Raw genomic sequence first — 18,084 nt, forward strand, 5'->3', positions numbered from 1 at the left:
TAGGGGCCGATCCTGCGGCTATGGGAAGGGAGAGGTTGCTAACGAGGTCTGCTTACGGCCAAATTCAAGGCCCAGTGAGTCAATGGACAAACTCGCCTTGGCTTCTCGCAAAGCCTGTTCCGGAGCTCACGGTCTTGGGGTGCCATCAGCTTTCCAGCGGAACATCCGCATTGATCTCACCGCAGAGCTCTGCGTAAAAACCGCCCCGCGCTCCCGCCCTCTCTCGTGGTTGCGCAGGCAGAGGTTCATTGCCGGGTCGCTTCCGCGCTATGGACACTTAACTGGACACAAACTTTCCCAAGAGCGGCCATCACCGGACCCCTCCCCCCCCCTCCTCTGACGCTGCATTGAGGCTGAGCGTGTTAACGAACCAAATAGCCACAACATTACTGATAGATCAATCCCCGGGGCCGGGGCCGGGCCCGGGGCCGGGCCCGGGCCCAGCGGCCTAGGCGCTTTTGACACCCTCTCAAAGACAAGCCCCGTGCAGCTAATCAGCGAGAGGGCAATTGATAAAGGAGCCCGCTGTGGCTTAGAAAAACGCCTCCATCCCCATCCTTCTGGCTTCGTTTGCTGAGCTCCAGGAATGTTCGTTTCCTTCTCCACCACTGAGCTATTTGTCACATTCATAATTGCACGGGCAGAACGTAGCGCTACATTACTCCCGGGAAACAACCAACCCCTGGAGCAGCCAGCTCCACCAGGCTAAACGCTCCTTAGCGGGCCATCCGCGCCGCAGCAGGCCCATGTCCCAATGCCACCTTTCCAAGAGCCCCTGCATTAGCGGCCCATTAGCCGGTGAAGGCCAAGTATTTTATCCCAGTCAAAAATGAGGAGGGAAAGGAAGAACTCTCCATTAAGCTGCGATGGGCCCAGCGCATTAGCGGAGGGTGGGAATCAGACAGCGAGACGCCAGGGTACAGGGCCGTATTGAATAAAGGGATCGCTAATTGAGTTCTAACCCCCCAGATCCCTCAGTTACTAGACGTGGTGTTCACGTGTCTTAGGTTGGGGTTTTTTTAGGACAAGAGAAGCTCGATCCGGTTCAGTAAAGAGCTATTTTGTGACTTCTGGACCAGCCCAGGGATTTCACTATAGGTTCCCCTCACAAACACTAAATCTCTAACATATTCTTGCAAGAATTAAAGAGCAGGTGCGGAGACCGACAAGGACCAGTTCTGATGTAATATTCAGAGAGGAATGATTCATTGAGCAGCGAAGGTTTACAGCTTTTCTTACAAACTGGCGGTGAGCTCTGTTTGGTGAGTTTCCTACACACTTGAACGTTGCTGGTAAGTAACGTCGCAGTTCCCCAGAAATCCGTGAGGCCGATGGAACTTCAGCGGGGCTGTTGTTTGCTGACCGTCAGATTGTTTTGCTCCTGTTTAAAACAATACACCGACCGCAGCGAGTGGGAAATCCGAAAGTGACTTCAGTTTGGGAACGCTATTCACTAGGGCTGGGAGATGGTCGATTCTGAAAGCATGGACACGACCGGCCTGGAGCTATGCCGCACTCGGTGGTGAGCGAAGTGGGAAGCTGTGAGAAGCCAGGGCGAGGGAGGATAAAAACAAACGAGACGGATTGCCAGCGCAGTTCAGTGACATGCACGAATGTTGGCCAGAAGCATCGCTGGATATAAACGCGACTGCTTCGAAATAAAACGGAATGAACAAAAGAACGTGGAACACGCTGGGCGTTTGTATTTGGGCTGATCACCACGGTGCCCTCATGTTACTGTAACGCCGCGAATGTGGGAAACACAAACAGAACAGTGACGAGGTTATGTATTTTCTTGCGGCTTTTGAACCCTGTGCTAACATCCGGAGTCCTCTCCTGCCATCCTTACTTAGGCAAAATCATAATCATGACAAATAACCTCCCCCTCCCCCCCCCCCCCAAGTAAGAAGTCCGCTACAAGAGGTCGTTTAACGCTTCCTAATAAATTCTGCTCCTGCAACTCAGTGTCTAGGGGTAAAAGTGGCTCTTAGAGAGAGGAAAGAAAAAAGGAGTAAAATAAGGAATGTGTGTATTTTAGAAAAATGAAAAGAATTTCGCATGTTCCTACCTACATATATTTATAATGTGCGCTTTCTGTCTGACTGCAACATGTCAGAAGGAAAGGAAATGCAGGAAGTCAAGATAGCTATAGGCCACGCAGGATGCCCTGCGCTACTCGGAACTGTCTTTTGTCCAATTCGTGGGCCTGACCTTTTTTCAGTCCTATCTAAAGTCAAAGGACAGTTGGTCTCTGCGATGAGCGCAGACTCGGGCCCCAGGTGGTCTCACATTTTGCACCATTGCACAGAGTGGCGATTAGATTAGATTTCCTGTCGGTAAATATTTGCTGTATTTGGCCCTTCTTACCTCCAGTGGACTCATGCCCTGCCAATGTATAGACAGGGGTTAACAAAATAAGCTTTTATGAGTGCTCATTAAAATAAGTAATAACCCTTCCATATGTTATGCCATGGGGATAGGGTTCTTCCGCACCTCTTTGTGGGAAATGATCTGTATTGCGTTGCAAAAAACACATTTGCGAAAGGCTATATGATCCTATGTTTCCATCTTGTGCATCAGCGTTAGCAAGGAAGGGAATGTCAGCAGGTAAAAGGTTTGTGTCCTCTTTGATTGCACCATTTTCAATATCGAGGCTTCATGGTAAATGTTCCTCCTGCTCTGCAAGGATATCTATCTAGCACAAATAGGCTTACCTGGGTGGCAAAGACAGATGGGAGTACCCAAAGGGACTGTCTGTGACTCCATATTAAGGCTGTTATAGTGCCTGAGGAGTTTCCACTTGATAATTGGTTGGTTGCAGATGTAGAGCACTTTGAGTTAAACCAGCCTTCGTAGAGCGCAGTAGGGAAAGTGCTGCAGTCTGTCCACACTGACAGCTTCAAGCGCACTGGCATGGCCACATTGGCGGCACTTGCAGCAGCATTGGGAGTGGTGCATTATGGGCAGCTATCCCAGCATGCAAGTGGCTGCAACGTGCTTTTCAAATGGGGGTGGTGGTGGAGTGTGACAGGGAGTGTGTTGTGTGTATGTGGGGGGAGAGAGAGTGGGTTTTTTGGGGGCTGAGAGCATGTCAGCATGCTGTCTTGTAAGTTCAGACAGCAACAGACCTCCCCTTCCCTCCGCCTCTCTCTCTCACACACAGCATTCCACAGTAACGGCTTGCATGCCGGCTGTCAGAAATGGAGCTTTGAAAGGGCATTTCCGCATTCCTACAGGAGTTCAAAACAATGACAAAAGTGGCCACTTGACTTAAGGGGATTATGGGACATTTCCAGAGGCTGATCAGAGCGCAGTAACGCAACACCTCATTCACACGGACGCCCGGGTGTTGTAGCCAAGGCACAGCAAACGTTATTCCTCTCGCCGAGGTGGAGTACCAGGAGCGCTCTAGCCGTGGAGTCAGAGCGCTCTACGTGCCTTGCCAGTGTGGACGGGTAGTGAGCTAGTGCGCCTGGGGCTCCTTTGTTGGGCCTGTCCTGTAGTAGGTGACTTCTGGATACTCTTCTGACTCTGTCAGGCCCAACAAAGAAAGTAACAGAACGCCACTAGCTGTCACCTTCAGCCCCCAATTAAAACCTCTCCAGCACATCATCAAGGATCTACAACCTATCCTGAAGGACGATCCCTCACTCTCACAGATCTTGGGAGACAGGCCAGTCCTCGCTTACAGACAGCCCCCCAACCTGAAGCAAATACTCACCAGCAACCACATACCACACAACAAAAACTTCAACCCAGGAACCTAACCTTGCAACAAAGCCCATTGCCAACTCTGTCCACATATCTATTCAGGGAACACTATCATAGGACCTAATCACATCAGTCACACTATCAGAGGCTTGTTCACCTGCACATCTACCAATGTGATATATGCCATCATGTGCCAGCAATGCCCCTCTGCCATATACATTGGCCAAACCGGACAGTCTCTATGCAAAAGAATAAATGGACAGAAATCAGATGTCAAGAATTATAACATTCAAAAACCAGTTGGAGAACACTTCAACCTCCCTGGTCACTCTGTTATAGACCTAAAAGTCGCAATTATTCAACAAAAAAACTTCAAAAACAGACTCCAATGAGAAACTGCAGAACTGGAATTAATTTGCAAACTGGACACCATTAAATTAGGCTTGAATAAAGACTGGGAGTGGATGGGTCATTACACAAACTAAACTATTTCCCCATGCTAATTTTCCTCCTACTGTTACTCACACCTTCTTGTCAACTGTTTGAAATGGGCCATCCTGATTCTCACTACAAAAGTTTATCTCCTGCTAATAGCCCACCTTATTTGATTAGTCTCATTAGAGTTGGTATGGCAACAGCCATTTTTTTCATGTTGTGTGTGTGTGTGTGTGTGTGTGTATACAAACCTTCCTACTGTATTTTCCACTGCATGCATCTGATGAAGTGGGCTTTAGCCCACAAAAGCTTATGCTCAAATAAATTTGTTAGTCTCTAAGGTGCCACAAGTACTCCTCGTTCTTTTTGCTGATACAGACTAACATGGCTACCACTCTGAAATAAATACCATTGTAAATGTGCCTGCCTTGATCACACTGTAGAAGTGGAGAGATTTTCATCACGGAGCTGCATATCCACACTCAGGGGAATTACATGCCTCTAATAGAAGGGAATAATTCTTTTGAAGGCAATGGGACTACTTCCCATTTGTGTGCTGTTCCCATTAAAGGCTGAGTGAAGTGAGGCCCTACACTCAACTTCCTGGCAATTTGCTGTTTATCAGTATGCAACGCAAGAAGTTTTTATCGCCACACTGATCAACTGCAAAATTTCAGGAAATGTTTTAGGCACACTGATTTTGGTGAAAACTGGAAAACTCTGAATCAGAGAAATATGAGGGACCCCAGACTGCGGGGTGCTGTGGGCAGATAAATCTCTGGCACCCCCCTACTGCTGCTTACACGTAGAGGTGGCAGCCTATCTTGCTGTGCAGGGTGATTGTCTTTCTGTACCTTGGACTTTAACCGAAATAAGAGGGAAGACTTTTAGGGATCAAGTGGGGATTGGGGGAAAAGAGCAGCATGTTGGGGAGGGGGAAGAGTAGGGGTGAGGAGGAAGTAGCAGGGAGCAGAGGGATGGGTCAGTAGTGAAGGGGGAAGCAGTTACTGGTGGTAGCAGGGGGAGGAAAGAGGAACATGGAGGGGGGGAAAGTGGTGGTAGTGAGGGAATTAGGAACCAGCAGGGGAGGAAGACTCAGAGAGTGGTGTGGTGGAAGGGGGGAAGAGGGACTCAGAGTGGGGAGGGGGAGTTGGTGACTGGTGGGGAAAGCAGGGACCTAGAGTTGGGGAGAGCAGGGGAGGCAGAGCAGTGAGTGTTTTAGGGTTCTCTGCAGATATTGACTGTGTGAAGGAGAATTCTGGTGGGGGAGGGTTGTAAAGGCTTGGGGTCAGGGGGAAGGGGATGATGGGGGCCCTAGTTAGTCACTGAAGGGTAAAGGACAAAGCAGCGCAGGAGTTGGGGGTGTCTGTAACTGTCCATAAATGATCCCCATCTCTGGCCCTCCTCCTGGTCCCTGTTGCCCCTCCCCCACTCACACCACCAGACTGCGGCAGGCGGAGGCAGCTCCCTGACATCCCCTGCTGCAGATTGCACATGTCACAGGCAGAAGCTTCCCAATCTGCTCCCTCGCACTGGGTGTACAGCACACCCTGCAGAAGGAACAGCGTGCCCCGGCTAGTGCTTTTGACTCCCATGGGAATAGGGTTGCCAACTTTCTACTCACACAAACTGAACACCCTTGCCCCGCCCCTCCTCCGAGGCACCAGCCCCCATTCACTCCATCCCCCCTCCCTGTGTCGCTCGCTCTCCCCACCCTCACTCGCTCATTTTCATTGGGCTGGCTCAGGGGGTTGGGGTGCAGAAGGGGCTGAGGGCTCCAGCTGGGGGTGCAGGCTCCAGGGTGGGGCCAGAAATGTGAAGTTCAGGGTGTGGGAGGGGGCTCTGGGCTGGGACTGAGGGGTTCGGAGGGCAGGAGGGGGATCAGGACTGGGGCAGGGGGTTGGTCCCCAAGGGGGAGTGAGAGTTCTGGCTGGGGGTGCGGGCTCTGATGTGGGACTGGGATGAGGGGTTCAGAGTGCAGGAGGGGACTCCAGGCTGGGGCAGGGGATTGGGCTGCAGAGGGAGGAGGGCTCTGGCTGAGGGTGCAGACTCTGGGATGTGGCTGGGGATGAGGATGCAGCGGTGTAGGGGGGTGCTGGGATTGAGGGTTTTGGAGGCTGGGGGGGGATCAGGGCTGCAGCAGGGGGTTGGGACATGGGAGAGGGTGCAGGCTTTGGGCAGCACTTACCGTAGGCAGCTCCCAGAAGCAGCGGCATGTCCCCCCCTCCAGCTTTTACATGGATGCACAGCCAGGTGACTCTGCGTGCTGCCCTGTCCACAGGCACTGCCCCTGCAGCTCCCATTGGCCGCGGTTCTTGGCCAATGGGAGCTGCAGAGCTGGCACTTGGGGAGGGGGCAGCGTGTGGAGCCACTTGGCTGCCCCTATGTGTAAGAACTGGAGGGGGGACATGCCACTGCTTCCAGGAGCTGCGCAGAGCCAAGGCAGGCAGGGGGTGGTGCTGAGTGGAGTCACCAGGATCCCTTTTCGACCAGGCATTCTAATTGAAAACCAGACACCTGGCAACCCTACATGGGAACAGGAGCAGGCCCAGTATCCTTTGATAAGTATGCTCAGCACTGTAAATAACATAGCAGAGGAAATGGTCCCACCGCCAAGGAATCTGCTAGAATAGCACTTCTCAAACTGGGATCTGCAGACCCCATACTCCAGGGGGTCCACAGGCACTTCTGATCGACTCCTCCCCCTCCCTCCCTCAACTTCTCCACCTCTCTCCTAGCACCTCCTGCATGCAGAGGAACAGCTGTTCCCCAGTGTGCAGCAGGCACTGGAAGCGAGGGGGAGGAGTGGGGACAGGGCACGCTCAGGGGAGGGTGGAAAGAGGCGGGGAAGAGGAGGGGCAGGGATGGAGCGGGGACAGGAAGAGGTGGGGTGAGATGGGGTCTTGGGGGAAGGGGTGAAGTGGGGGCATGGCCTGGGGATGAGCAGGAGTTTGGGGGTCCGTGAAAAAATTTAAATAAAAATGGGGGTCCGTGGGTTGCTAAAGTTCTAGACAATGCTGCCCAGGTGAACAGGTCACTGGATAACCAATAGATGTTCCCCTCTCAAAGTGGGGCAGGAAATAGATTTTTTTTAAATGTTCTTGTGTATGGGCATTAACCGAAGAGGCCTCCTTTCCAAAGACCTGCAGCTATGGCCGAGAGAAGGTGGAAGGTCTGGATTCCTCCAAGCCAAGAACTGAGGGCTGAGGTGCTTTCACTTTCATCTGGGAAACTTTCCCTTCATTAACCTCCTGACGGGATGGGTGCAGACAGCCTTAGGGAGGCCAGGCTTACACTGCAGCCCCACAGGAATGTTTTGTGCAGCCCGCCCATCAGCACAGGAAGCCGCACATGAACACATCCAGCCAAGCACCTTCTCATTTAGGCTCTTAAACAAACATCAGGGTAGGAGGGAGGGGAACCCCAAACCCCAACGCTACCCCTCCTTGCCCCCACCTCTTTGCTGACACATTATTAGCTTTTGTTGGTCCCTTTTCCCAGGAATACAAGGGGCCTGGCAATTAAGGGCGCATTCTGACCAGCTTTCCCTAAGTGACGCTTACAAGATCCATTTGTTTAACCTCTTCACAGCAGCTTGACCCCGTCATAAAGAACAAATCACTCCGAAACAATGCCCAAGTGTGGGATGGGAGGCATGTCTTGGAGCCTGTGCCGCCTCCTTTTATCACGTGCCCAGGGGTGGTTTCAGCACTTGAGAGAGAGAGAGGATATTTTTTGTAAGTACCAGGAGCAATTCACTGTTACACTGAAATGTACAAGATACACATTTTTATTCCTGCAGAACAAAGACTAGATCTATTAAATTAATAAATGACCACTCAGCTGGGTCTGACACAAATCTAGAGATCCCACTGGCTTTAGTGGAGTTACATCAGTAGAGAATTTGGCCCACATTGCTTGTGTTAAAGAAAATGAGAGAGCTCACCTCCAGTAGTTATCAAAAGAAAGCTACACCGGTGTGGTTGTTCTGCCTTTTCTGATGCTGGTTTCCACAGGCAAACTTTAATATTCCATTGTTTATCTTACACACTTGATAGATGGCTTAACAGTGAATTGATAATACTTATAGATTTGATGTTACATAGTGACAATAGAGAAGTCAATGATATTGGTTGGGCTGCTTAGATCTTGTTAGATTTTAAATTTTATGGACTGGGGAAGGATACATTTAGCTATAAGAATCAATAAACACCTAACATGATTATTTTGATTGTACATGTTGATTCTCCTTCTACCCCATACAAATGATCAAAGGGAAAATTCACAAAAATTGAATAGCTAAAGCTGCTTTCAAATTAGATACCTTTTACAATGATGTTATTATCTGGAAGAGATCGAGAACAAAATAAGTCTCTAGTGATTTGTTGTCATCTTCACTGCAAATACCAAAGAGTTAAAATTTTACCAATGAATGGAAAGAACAAATTATTCTGTCATGATCTGTTTACTTAATTAACTCTTTTTTTTTTTTTTTTTTTTTGGTAAGGCAAAATTTTGAAGATTCACATCAGGAGATAATTTATTTTCATGAGGTGATGATGTACAGGATGACAGAGTGAATCTCAGTTGCTTAACACAACCTGGGAATAGGATATGAATAGCAGGAATAGAGGCTAAATATCTTCTTTTATAATACCTCCAGAAGCTTTTATCTTTCTCTGTTTCAGTCAAATTGAAAACAGTTTTTGCAATGGATGGTTGTTTTAATTTTATCATAATGCATTTCAAGATTGTCATTAACTTTCATCAAGTTTAAAAACCTGAATCAAAACAATGGACCAAATTGAACAGTGGACCTCAGCTGGTGTAAAATGGTGTCAAAGTGAAGTCAGTGGAGCTCTGCTTATTTACAATGCTGAGGATTTGGTCCTTTAGTAGTATTTTGTGTTTATAGGTTCAGATTCCCCCCCTCCACACACACACACATTTTCCAGGTGAAAAAGTAAACAGCAACACAACCGTTTCTGAGTAAAATGAAGCTAGTAAGAGATTGATTAGTTTGCATTGCCACCACATACTGGATCAATATTTTGATTTGAACAGTACTAATGCTCATAGAAATTGCTGGAATAGTGCAATTAAGGTTTTTCTCCTCAACATATGCAAGATAATGCAATTCATGTGTTCCCATCAGCATTTCCAAAACCAACTACTAATGCTGATATACATTGAACTTAAAACAAGTGCACAATGATATCAGCTAATACAAAAAATAACACTAAGAGACAGTTTAAATTTGGGTAGTGAAAATATATAGCCATCATCTCTACTGGGAATGTATAAGGCATTGGGCATGGAGCCAGGAGGAGATTTCAGCAAGGTTAGATGATTTTGCCATCCCTCTTGAAATATCCTGTTATAATGGAAGAGTGTTAATGATAAAAATATTATATTTATTATTTTATTACAATAGTTCCTTGAAGATCCAATGGGCGAGTCACTGTACAAGCATAACAGTCCCTCCCTTGGTACAGCTTACAGTCTAAATACACACAAAAAAGACAAAGGACAAGAGAAAAGTTCATTATTCCCATTTTACAAAAGGGGAAACTGAGGCACAGTGAGATTTGCCTTTGACTTGCCCAAAGTCACAGAAGAAACATGTGGCAAAGCTGGAAATTGAACCCTGATTTCCTGAGTCCCAGTCTAGTATCTTATCTATAAAACCATCATCTATAGCAGCAGTATACTGGCATGATGAAATGTAATGTGCCTATCCAACACCAATTAACTCACTAACATCAGTGGAGTTACTCCTGATTTCCCTGTGTAAACCAGAATTAGGCCCTAGAATTTAATTTAATCTTATGCATCTTGCTGGAGCGTGAAATAAATAAACTTTTGTTAAAACAAGATATTACGAAGACAGAATGTAAAAATCTTAATCTATTACCCTCTGCTTCCAACCAGCCCAATTTAAATGTGCTCTTAATGTTTGAATTAGTCAATAACTAAATGAAGTTGTGAATAATCTAATGTATTACACGGGTGACAAGCGTCTAGAGGAGTTGCAGGGAATAAGGATAGGAAAAATATGGTCGTGCTGCCTAGGGCACATTTTGTTTTTCACAATTCCACTAGAAACTAGGCCAACCCACAAGTTTTGAGAGCTCATGTAGATTTTGAAAAGGAAGCACAACTTTGGTTTTTAAAAAATGTGCCGAGCCAGCAAAGATGCTGCTCATGCATTCCCTGGCTTAGCCAGGTCAAAGTGGAACTGGGATGCCCTCTCAGAATTGCTGCCTCGTCCCTCAGGACACTGCAATCACAGCAAACAACTTCTGTATACATTCTGATTGTTCACATGAGGCCTACTTATAGTCAGCATAAAGAACAAAAATCAAGGGCTTCCTTCAATAGCACCAGTGCAACCATAATGGGCTTGCACAGGAGAATAAATTGAAGGAGAATTTATTCCAAATGTAGATATTTAAAATGAATAATTGACTAATAAATTTTCATTTGATTGGCAATTAGCTCTTTGTTGCATTTTCCCAAGATGACCATAAATGGTGGCTGAAGATACTTGGAAAATGGACTTTCTTTCCTGCAGAAAATTCTTACATTTAGACATTTGTTTTAATTTCAAAATGGGACAGAAAGTCAAAATATCAAAAGTTTTCATGGAATAAAGAGTTCTGAAAAATGTCATTTTGGAAATGGTGAAATGAAGATTTTTGGCATTTGGGATCAAAATGAAACATTTTGTTTAGAAACATCAACATTTTGAAATGTTGATTCAAAATAGAAATGTGTCGTTTTGATAGGTCAATTTGAAACACGTTGAATATTCCCATAAAAAAGTTGTCAAAAATCAAAATTTTCCTGCAAACATTTCTGATTTTTGACACCCCCCCCCTTATTTTTGTCTGTAAAAATGTTTTAGTTGAAAAGCTTTGACCAACTTTAATGGTGACAATGATGCCCACTGTCCATCCACACACTATCTCGTTGCCCCCAAGCTCCTGGTCTCCTTCTTCTAATTCTGAAAGTGAAAGACGTAGTAGGCTAGATGTGACACCCTTTGATATCTGTGTGTGTAGGGTCTGCAGTAAATCCCTTGTAGCTTCCAGGGAGTGCATGTGGGAAAATAGGGTGTAACCACTCAGGGTCAGAGCTGGAGCAGAGATACAGGGCCTCCACATGGATGGGCTAGGGGTCTGCACCTCCAGGCTATCATCACAGGTGCGGGAACAAAATCCACCCTCAGTGGGGTAATTGGAAAACTCTCTGTAAGGGCATCCCAGAACGATAGTCCCCTGCAATGGTTTTTAATGAGGGAGACCTCGATCTCTCCCAAGGACACTAAGATGAGGAGAGGCAATTTATTGTAACAATTGCACAAAAGTATTTAAAATGTTTGTGTTTCAGAAGCACTGTTAAAAGTGTCTCCCCCTGGGAAGCTGTTCTGTTTCACAAAGCTTCAACAATCGCTAGTTTGATGTAGTTAGTTACACAACTACAGACATGACCTGACATCCTCCCACAGATAAAATGTCAAAGGTTCTTTCAGCTCCCAGCCCGGCCCAATAGACTTTCACCTTTAACCATCATACTCAGATCTATAGCCCCTAAACTGCACATCACACACTAAGCTCCTTCACTACCTTATAGATCATTGCCTGTGGCCTGTGCAACCCACCAGTAGGCCCAGTTCAGGCTGCAGGCCTTTTGAAAGTGGGATCACCTTCCCTACTACATTCCTCTCCTTTCCTGCAGCAGCCTTTGGGTATTCCACTTGATCCCATCAGGCAGCTCAATACAAACTCAACAGGGGGGCATATGTACTACTTAACCTAATAAATACTTCATTGTCACCATTCTTAAGAGCCTTAAGTGCATCTAATAGCATTCTTTTTGCACATTCAACATGACAGTTCAATATGTGTACAAGACAATCAAGCGCACAATGCAAACATCCCCACAGCAGATGTTTATTGCAGGAGAGTTTTAAGAAATCCCTGTGGACCTCACTGTTCCTTTAGTGAAATATCATTGTATTTTTACTAGAGCTCTAGCATAGTCTAAGGCCTGGTCTACACTACGAGTTTAGGTCGACTTTAGCTGCGTTAAGTCGACTTAAGCCTGGACACGTTTACACGACGAAGCCCTTTCTTTCGACTTAAAGGGCCCTTTAAACCGGTTTCTTTACACCACCTCGACGAGGGGATTAGCGATAAAATCGGCCTTAGGGGGGTCGGAATTGGGTTAGTGAGGACGGAATTCGACATTAGTGGCCTCCGGGAGCTATCCCACAGTGCTTCATTGTGACCGCTCTGGACAGCACTCTCATCTCAGATGCACTGGCCAGGTAGACAGGAAAAGCCCCACGAACGTTTGAATTTCATTTCCTGTTTGCTCAGCGTGGAGAGCACAGGTGACCATGCAGAGCTCATCAGCACAGGTAACCGTGATGGAGTCCCAGTCCCAGTCCCAGGATCGCAAAAGAGCTCCAGCCTGGACCGAACGGGAGGTACGGGATCTGATCGCCATCTGGGGAGATGAAGCAGTGCTGGCGGAACTCCGAAACAGTAAAAGAAATGGCAAAACATTAGAAAAGATCTCCAAGGCCATGAAGGACAGAGGCCATAACAGGGACGCACAGCAGTGCCGCGTGAAAATTAAGGAGCTAAGGCAAGCCTACCACAAAGCCAGAGACGCAAACGGAAGGTCCGGGGCTGAGCCGCAAACATGCCGCTACTACGAGGAGCTGCATGCCATTCTAGGGGGTGCAGCCACCAGTAGCCCAAGCGTGTGCTATCAGTCCCTCGCTGGAGACAGGGAAGCGGGTTCGGCGGACGAGGAAGATGAGGATGGAGAGAACATCATAGATAGCTCACAGCAGCAAGGAAGCGGAGAAACCAGTTTCCCCAACAGCCAGGATATGTTTGTCACCCTGGACCTGGAACCAGTAACCCCCGAACTCACCCAAGACCCTGTGGGCACACAGGGGACCTCTGGTGAGTGTACCTTTGTAAATATTACACATGGTTTAAAAACAAGCGTGTTTAATGATTAATGATTAATTTGCCCTGGCAATCGCGGCCAGTACAGCTACTGGAAAAGTCTGTTAACGTGTATGGGGATGGAGCGGAAATCCTCCAGGGACATCTCCAGAAAGCTCTCCTTCATGTACTCCCAAAGCCTTTGCAAAAGGTTTCTGGGGAGGGCTGCCTTATCCCGTCCGCCATGGTAGGACACTTTACCACGCCAGGCCAGTAGCACGTAGTCTGGAATCATTGCATAACAAAGCATGGCAGCGTATGGTCCCGGTGTTTGCTGGCATGCAGACAACATCCATTCCTTATCGCTCTTTGTTATCCTCAGGAGAGTGATATCATTCACGGTCACCTGGTTGAAATGAGGCGATTTTATTAAGGGGACATTCAGAGGTGCCCCTTCCTGCTCTGCTGAACAGAAATATTCCCCGCTGTTAACCACGCGGTGGGGGGGAGGGGTGAAGTGACCATCCCATAGAATTGGGTGTGTGGGGGAGGGGAGTTAGTTGGGTTTGTGCTGCATGTTAAACCTGAAACCGCAGCCCCTCCTTTTACATTGCAAACCCATTTTAAATGGCCAACCCAACGGGTGCTTGGTATGGTTAATGAGAGCAGTACTGTTTTAAACCATCCCCACTTGTTAACAAGGTTAAAAAAGCCAAAAGACTGTGTCTTACCATGGCTGCCTGCAAGCTGAAATCTGTGGCCTGGCACTGCGTGAGTGATCTCTCACACCAAACCGGCAGGCCCTCAATATAAGAGGAAAAATGCGACCTTGTAACGAAAGCACATGTGCTGTGTGATGTGAACAGCAAAATCTAACGTGAAAGAGTGTACCCATTGTTCTCCAAAATGTATCTTTTTTAAACAACTCTCCCTTCTCCTCCACCAGCTGCAAATGTTTCACCTTCACAGAGGCTAGTGAATATTCGAAGAAGGAAGCGAAGGACGCGTGACGAAATGTTCACTGAACTACAGACTGCCTCCCACGCTGACAGAGCACAGCAGAATGCGTGGAGGCAGTCAATGACTGATTTTAAAAAAGCCTAATATGAGCGAGAGGAGAGGTGGCGGGCTGAAGAGCAGAGTTTGCGTGCTGAAACGCGGGCTGAAGAGCAGAAGTGGCGTTAACTTGTACTCATAAAGCAAGAGTCGATGCTCCGGCTGCTGGAGCATCAAAGTGATATGCTCCTGCGTATGGTTGAGCTGCAGGAAAGGCAGCAGGAGCAGAGACCGCCGCTACAGCCCCTCTGTAACCAACAGCAGGAGCAGAGACCGCCGCTACAGCCCCTCTGTAACCAACAGCAGGAGCAGAGACCGCCGCTACAGCCCCTCTGTAACCACCAGCCCTCCTCCCCAAGTCCCATTGCCTCCTCACCCAGACGCCCAAGAACACGGTGGGGGGGCCTCCGGCCACCCAATCACTCCACCCTAGATGATTTCCACAGCAATAAGTTTTAAAGTTTTAAAGTTTTAAAGTGCAGTGTGTCCTTTTCCTTCCTCCTCCTCCCCCACCCATCCCGGGCTACCTTTGCAATTATCTCCCTAGTTGTGTGCTGCTTCCCTCCTCCCCCACCCATCCCGGGCTACCTTTGCAATTATCCCCCTAGTTGTGTGCTGCTTCCCTCCTCCCCCACCCATCCCGGGCTACCTTTGCAATTATCCCCCTAGTTGTGTGCTCAATTAATAAAGAATGCATGAATGTGAAGTAACAATGACTTTATTGCCTCTGCAAGTGGTGCTTGAAGAGGGGAGGGTAGGGGAGGGTGGGGTGGTTGGTTTACAGGGTAGTAGAGTTAACCGGGTGCGTGGGGGGGCTGCGATTTCATCAAGGAGAAACAAACAGAAGTTTCACACCGTATCCTGGCCAGTCACAAAACTAGTTTTCAAAGCCTCTCTGATGCGCACCGCGCCCTGCTGTGCTGCTCTAACCGACCTGGTGTCTGGCTGCGCGTAATCAGCGGCCAGGCGATTTGCCTCTACCTCCCACCCCGCCATAAATGTCTCCCCCTTACTCTCACGGATATTGTGGAGCGCACAGCAAGCAGCAATAACAATGGGGATATTCTTTTCGCTGAGGTCACAGCGAGTCAGTAAGCTGCGCCAGCGCGCTTTTAAACGCCCAAATGCACATTCCACCACCATTCGGCACTTGCTCAGCCTGTAGTTGAACAGGTCCTGACTCCTGTCCAGGCTGCCTGTGTATGGCTTCATGAGCCATGGCATTAAGGGGTAGGCTGGGTCCCCAAGGATCACGATAGGCATTTCAACATCCCCAATGGTTATTTTCTGGTCCGGGAAGAAAGTCCCTTCCTCCAGCTTTCGAAACAGAAGAGAGTGCCTGAAGACGCGAGCATCATGTACCCTTCCCGGCCAGCCCACGTTGATGTCGGTGAAACGTCCCTTGTGATCCACCAGGGCTTGCAGCAGCATTGAAAAGTACCCCTTGCGGTTTATGTACTCGGTGGCTTGGTGCGCCGGTGCCAAGATAGGGATATGGGTTCCGTCTATCGCCCCACCATAGTTTGGGAATCCCATTGCAGCAAAGCCATCCACTATGTCCTGCACGTTTCCCAGAGTCACTACCCTTGATATCACCAGGTCTCTCATTGCCCTGGCAACTTGGATCACAGCAGCCCCCACAGTAGATTTGCCCACTCCAAATTGATTCCCGACTGACCGGTAGCTGTCTGGCGTTGCAAGCTTCCACAGGGCTATCGCCACTCGCTTCTCAACTGTGAGGGCTGCTCTCATCCTGGTATTCTGGCGCTTCAGGGCAGGGGAAAGCAAGTCACAAAGTTCCATGAAAGTGCCCTTACGCATGCGAAAGTTTCGCAGCCATTGGGAATCGTCCCAGACCTGCAACACGATACGGTCCCACCAGTCTGTGCTTGTTTCCCGGGCCCAGAATCGGCGTTCCATGGCATGAACCTGCCCCAGTAACACCATGATTTCCACATTGCTGGGGCCTGTGCCTTGTGAGAGGTCCATGTCAATTTCCTCATCACTATCGTCGCCGCGCTGCAATCGCCTCCTCCTCCTCAGCTGGTCCTCCTGGTTTTGCTTTGGCATGTCCAGGCTCTGCATATACTCCAGGACAATGCGCGTGGTGTTCATAGTGCTCATAATTGCCGCGGTGATCTGAGCGGGCTCCATGATCCCAGTGCTAGCTATGGCGTCTGGTCTGAAAAAAGGCGCGAAACTAGTATCTAAAGACCAGGGGAAGAAGGGAGGGAGGGAGGGAGGGTCGGGCGACTGACGACATGGCGTACAGGTACAGGGAATTAAAATCAAGAAAGGTGGCTGTGCATCAGGGAGAAATACAAACAACTGTCACACAGAATGCCCCCCCCCCCAGAGATTGAACTCCTAAGCCTGGGTTTAGCGGGCCGTTGATTTGACGGAGGGAGGGGGGAAGGAAATGAATACAGAACAAATCTATTTTTTACATCTTAAGACGACAGTGCAGCATGACTGATAGCCCTCGGCATTTTCTGGGTGCTTGGCAGCAAATACTGGGCGCGTACCAGTATGACGATGATGGATACCAATCATAATATAGTTTTTATTGCCAAAAGGCAAGGGGTTGCTGCTGTGTAGCAATGTAGCCCCACGTGTGCCAGCCACATGTCTGCCAGCACCCAGATTGCCCTCGGCCTTTTCTGGGTGCTTAGCAGACAATACTTGGCAGCAAATAGTATACTACGACTGGTAACCATCATTGTCCAACGAGGACGGTTAAAGGCAAGGGGTTGCTGCTGTACAGTAGCCAGAAGGATCGGTAAAGGCGCTCAGGCTACAATAATCTATGAGCATTTCAGGCAACCTGTAAATTTACTTGCTTTCAGACCTGAGGAAAGCTCTTCTTGCAGATCTGCTGAGCACCCAGATCGCCCTCGGCCTCTTCTGGGTGCTCAGCAGACAATACTGACAGGACGGTTACCAGTCGTAATAAACCATCTACTGCCAAAAGGCAAGGGGCTGGTGCAATGCAGCCCTACGGCTGCCAGCCCCACAGCTACCAGCATCCCGATCGCCGATGAAGGCTACCAGTCATGCTGCACTGTCTACCGCCAAAAGGCAGTTATCTGCTGCTGCTGTGTAGCAATGCAGTCCCACGTCTGCCGGCACCCAGAAGACATATGGTGACGGTGAGCTGAGCTGAGCGGGCTCCATGCTTGCCGTGGTATGTTGTCTGCACAGGTAACCCAGGTAAAAAGGCGCGAATCTATTGTCTGCCATTGCTGTGACGTCGGGGGAGGGGCCTGACGCAATGTACCCAGAACCCCCCGCGGCACTGTTTTGCATCATTCGGGCATTCCGATCTCAACCCATAATTCCAATGGGCGCCGGAGACTGCGGGAACTGTGGGATAGGTACCCATAGTGCAATGCGCCGGAAGTCGACGCTAGCCTCGGTACTGTGGATGCGGTCCGCCGACTTCATGCACTTAGAGCATTTTATGTGGGGACACACACAATTGGCTGCATAAAACAGGTTTCTATAAAACCGGCTTCTATAAATCCGACCTAATTTTGTAGTGTAGACAAGCCCTAAGTACTTCACTGGTGTACAGACGGATCTTCAAGAACTTACCACTCTCTCCGTCACAAAAAGCCCCTGGAGTGTCTACTAGCCATAGGCGCCGACTCCGTGGGTGCTCCAGGGCTGGAGTACCCACGGGGAAAAAATAGTGGGTGTTCAGCACCCACCAGCAGCCCTGTCAATCAGCTCCTCCCCCTCCACACCAGTGCCTCCTGCCCACCAGTGATCAGCTGTTCAGCAGCAGGCAGGAGCCGGGGTGAGGGGGAGAAGCAGGGGCAGGAAGAGGCGGACCGAGGGCGGGGCATGCTCGGGGGAGGGAGCGGAATGGGGCGGGAAGAGACATGGCAGAGCAGGGGCGGGAAGAGGTGGAGTG

The sequence above is a fragment of the Emys orbicularis genome, chromosome 5, assembly GCF_028017835.1.
Source record: "Emys orbicularis isolate rEmyOrb1 chromosome 5, rEmyOrb1.hap1, whole genome shotgun sequence".
NCBI lineage: Eukaryota > Metazoa > Chordata > Testudines > Emydidae > Emys > Emys orbicularis.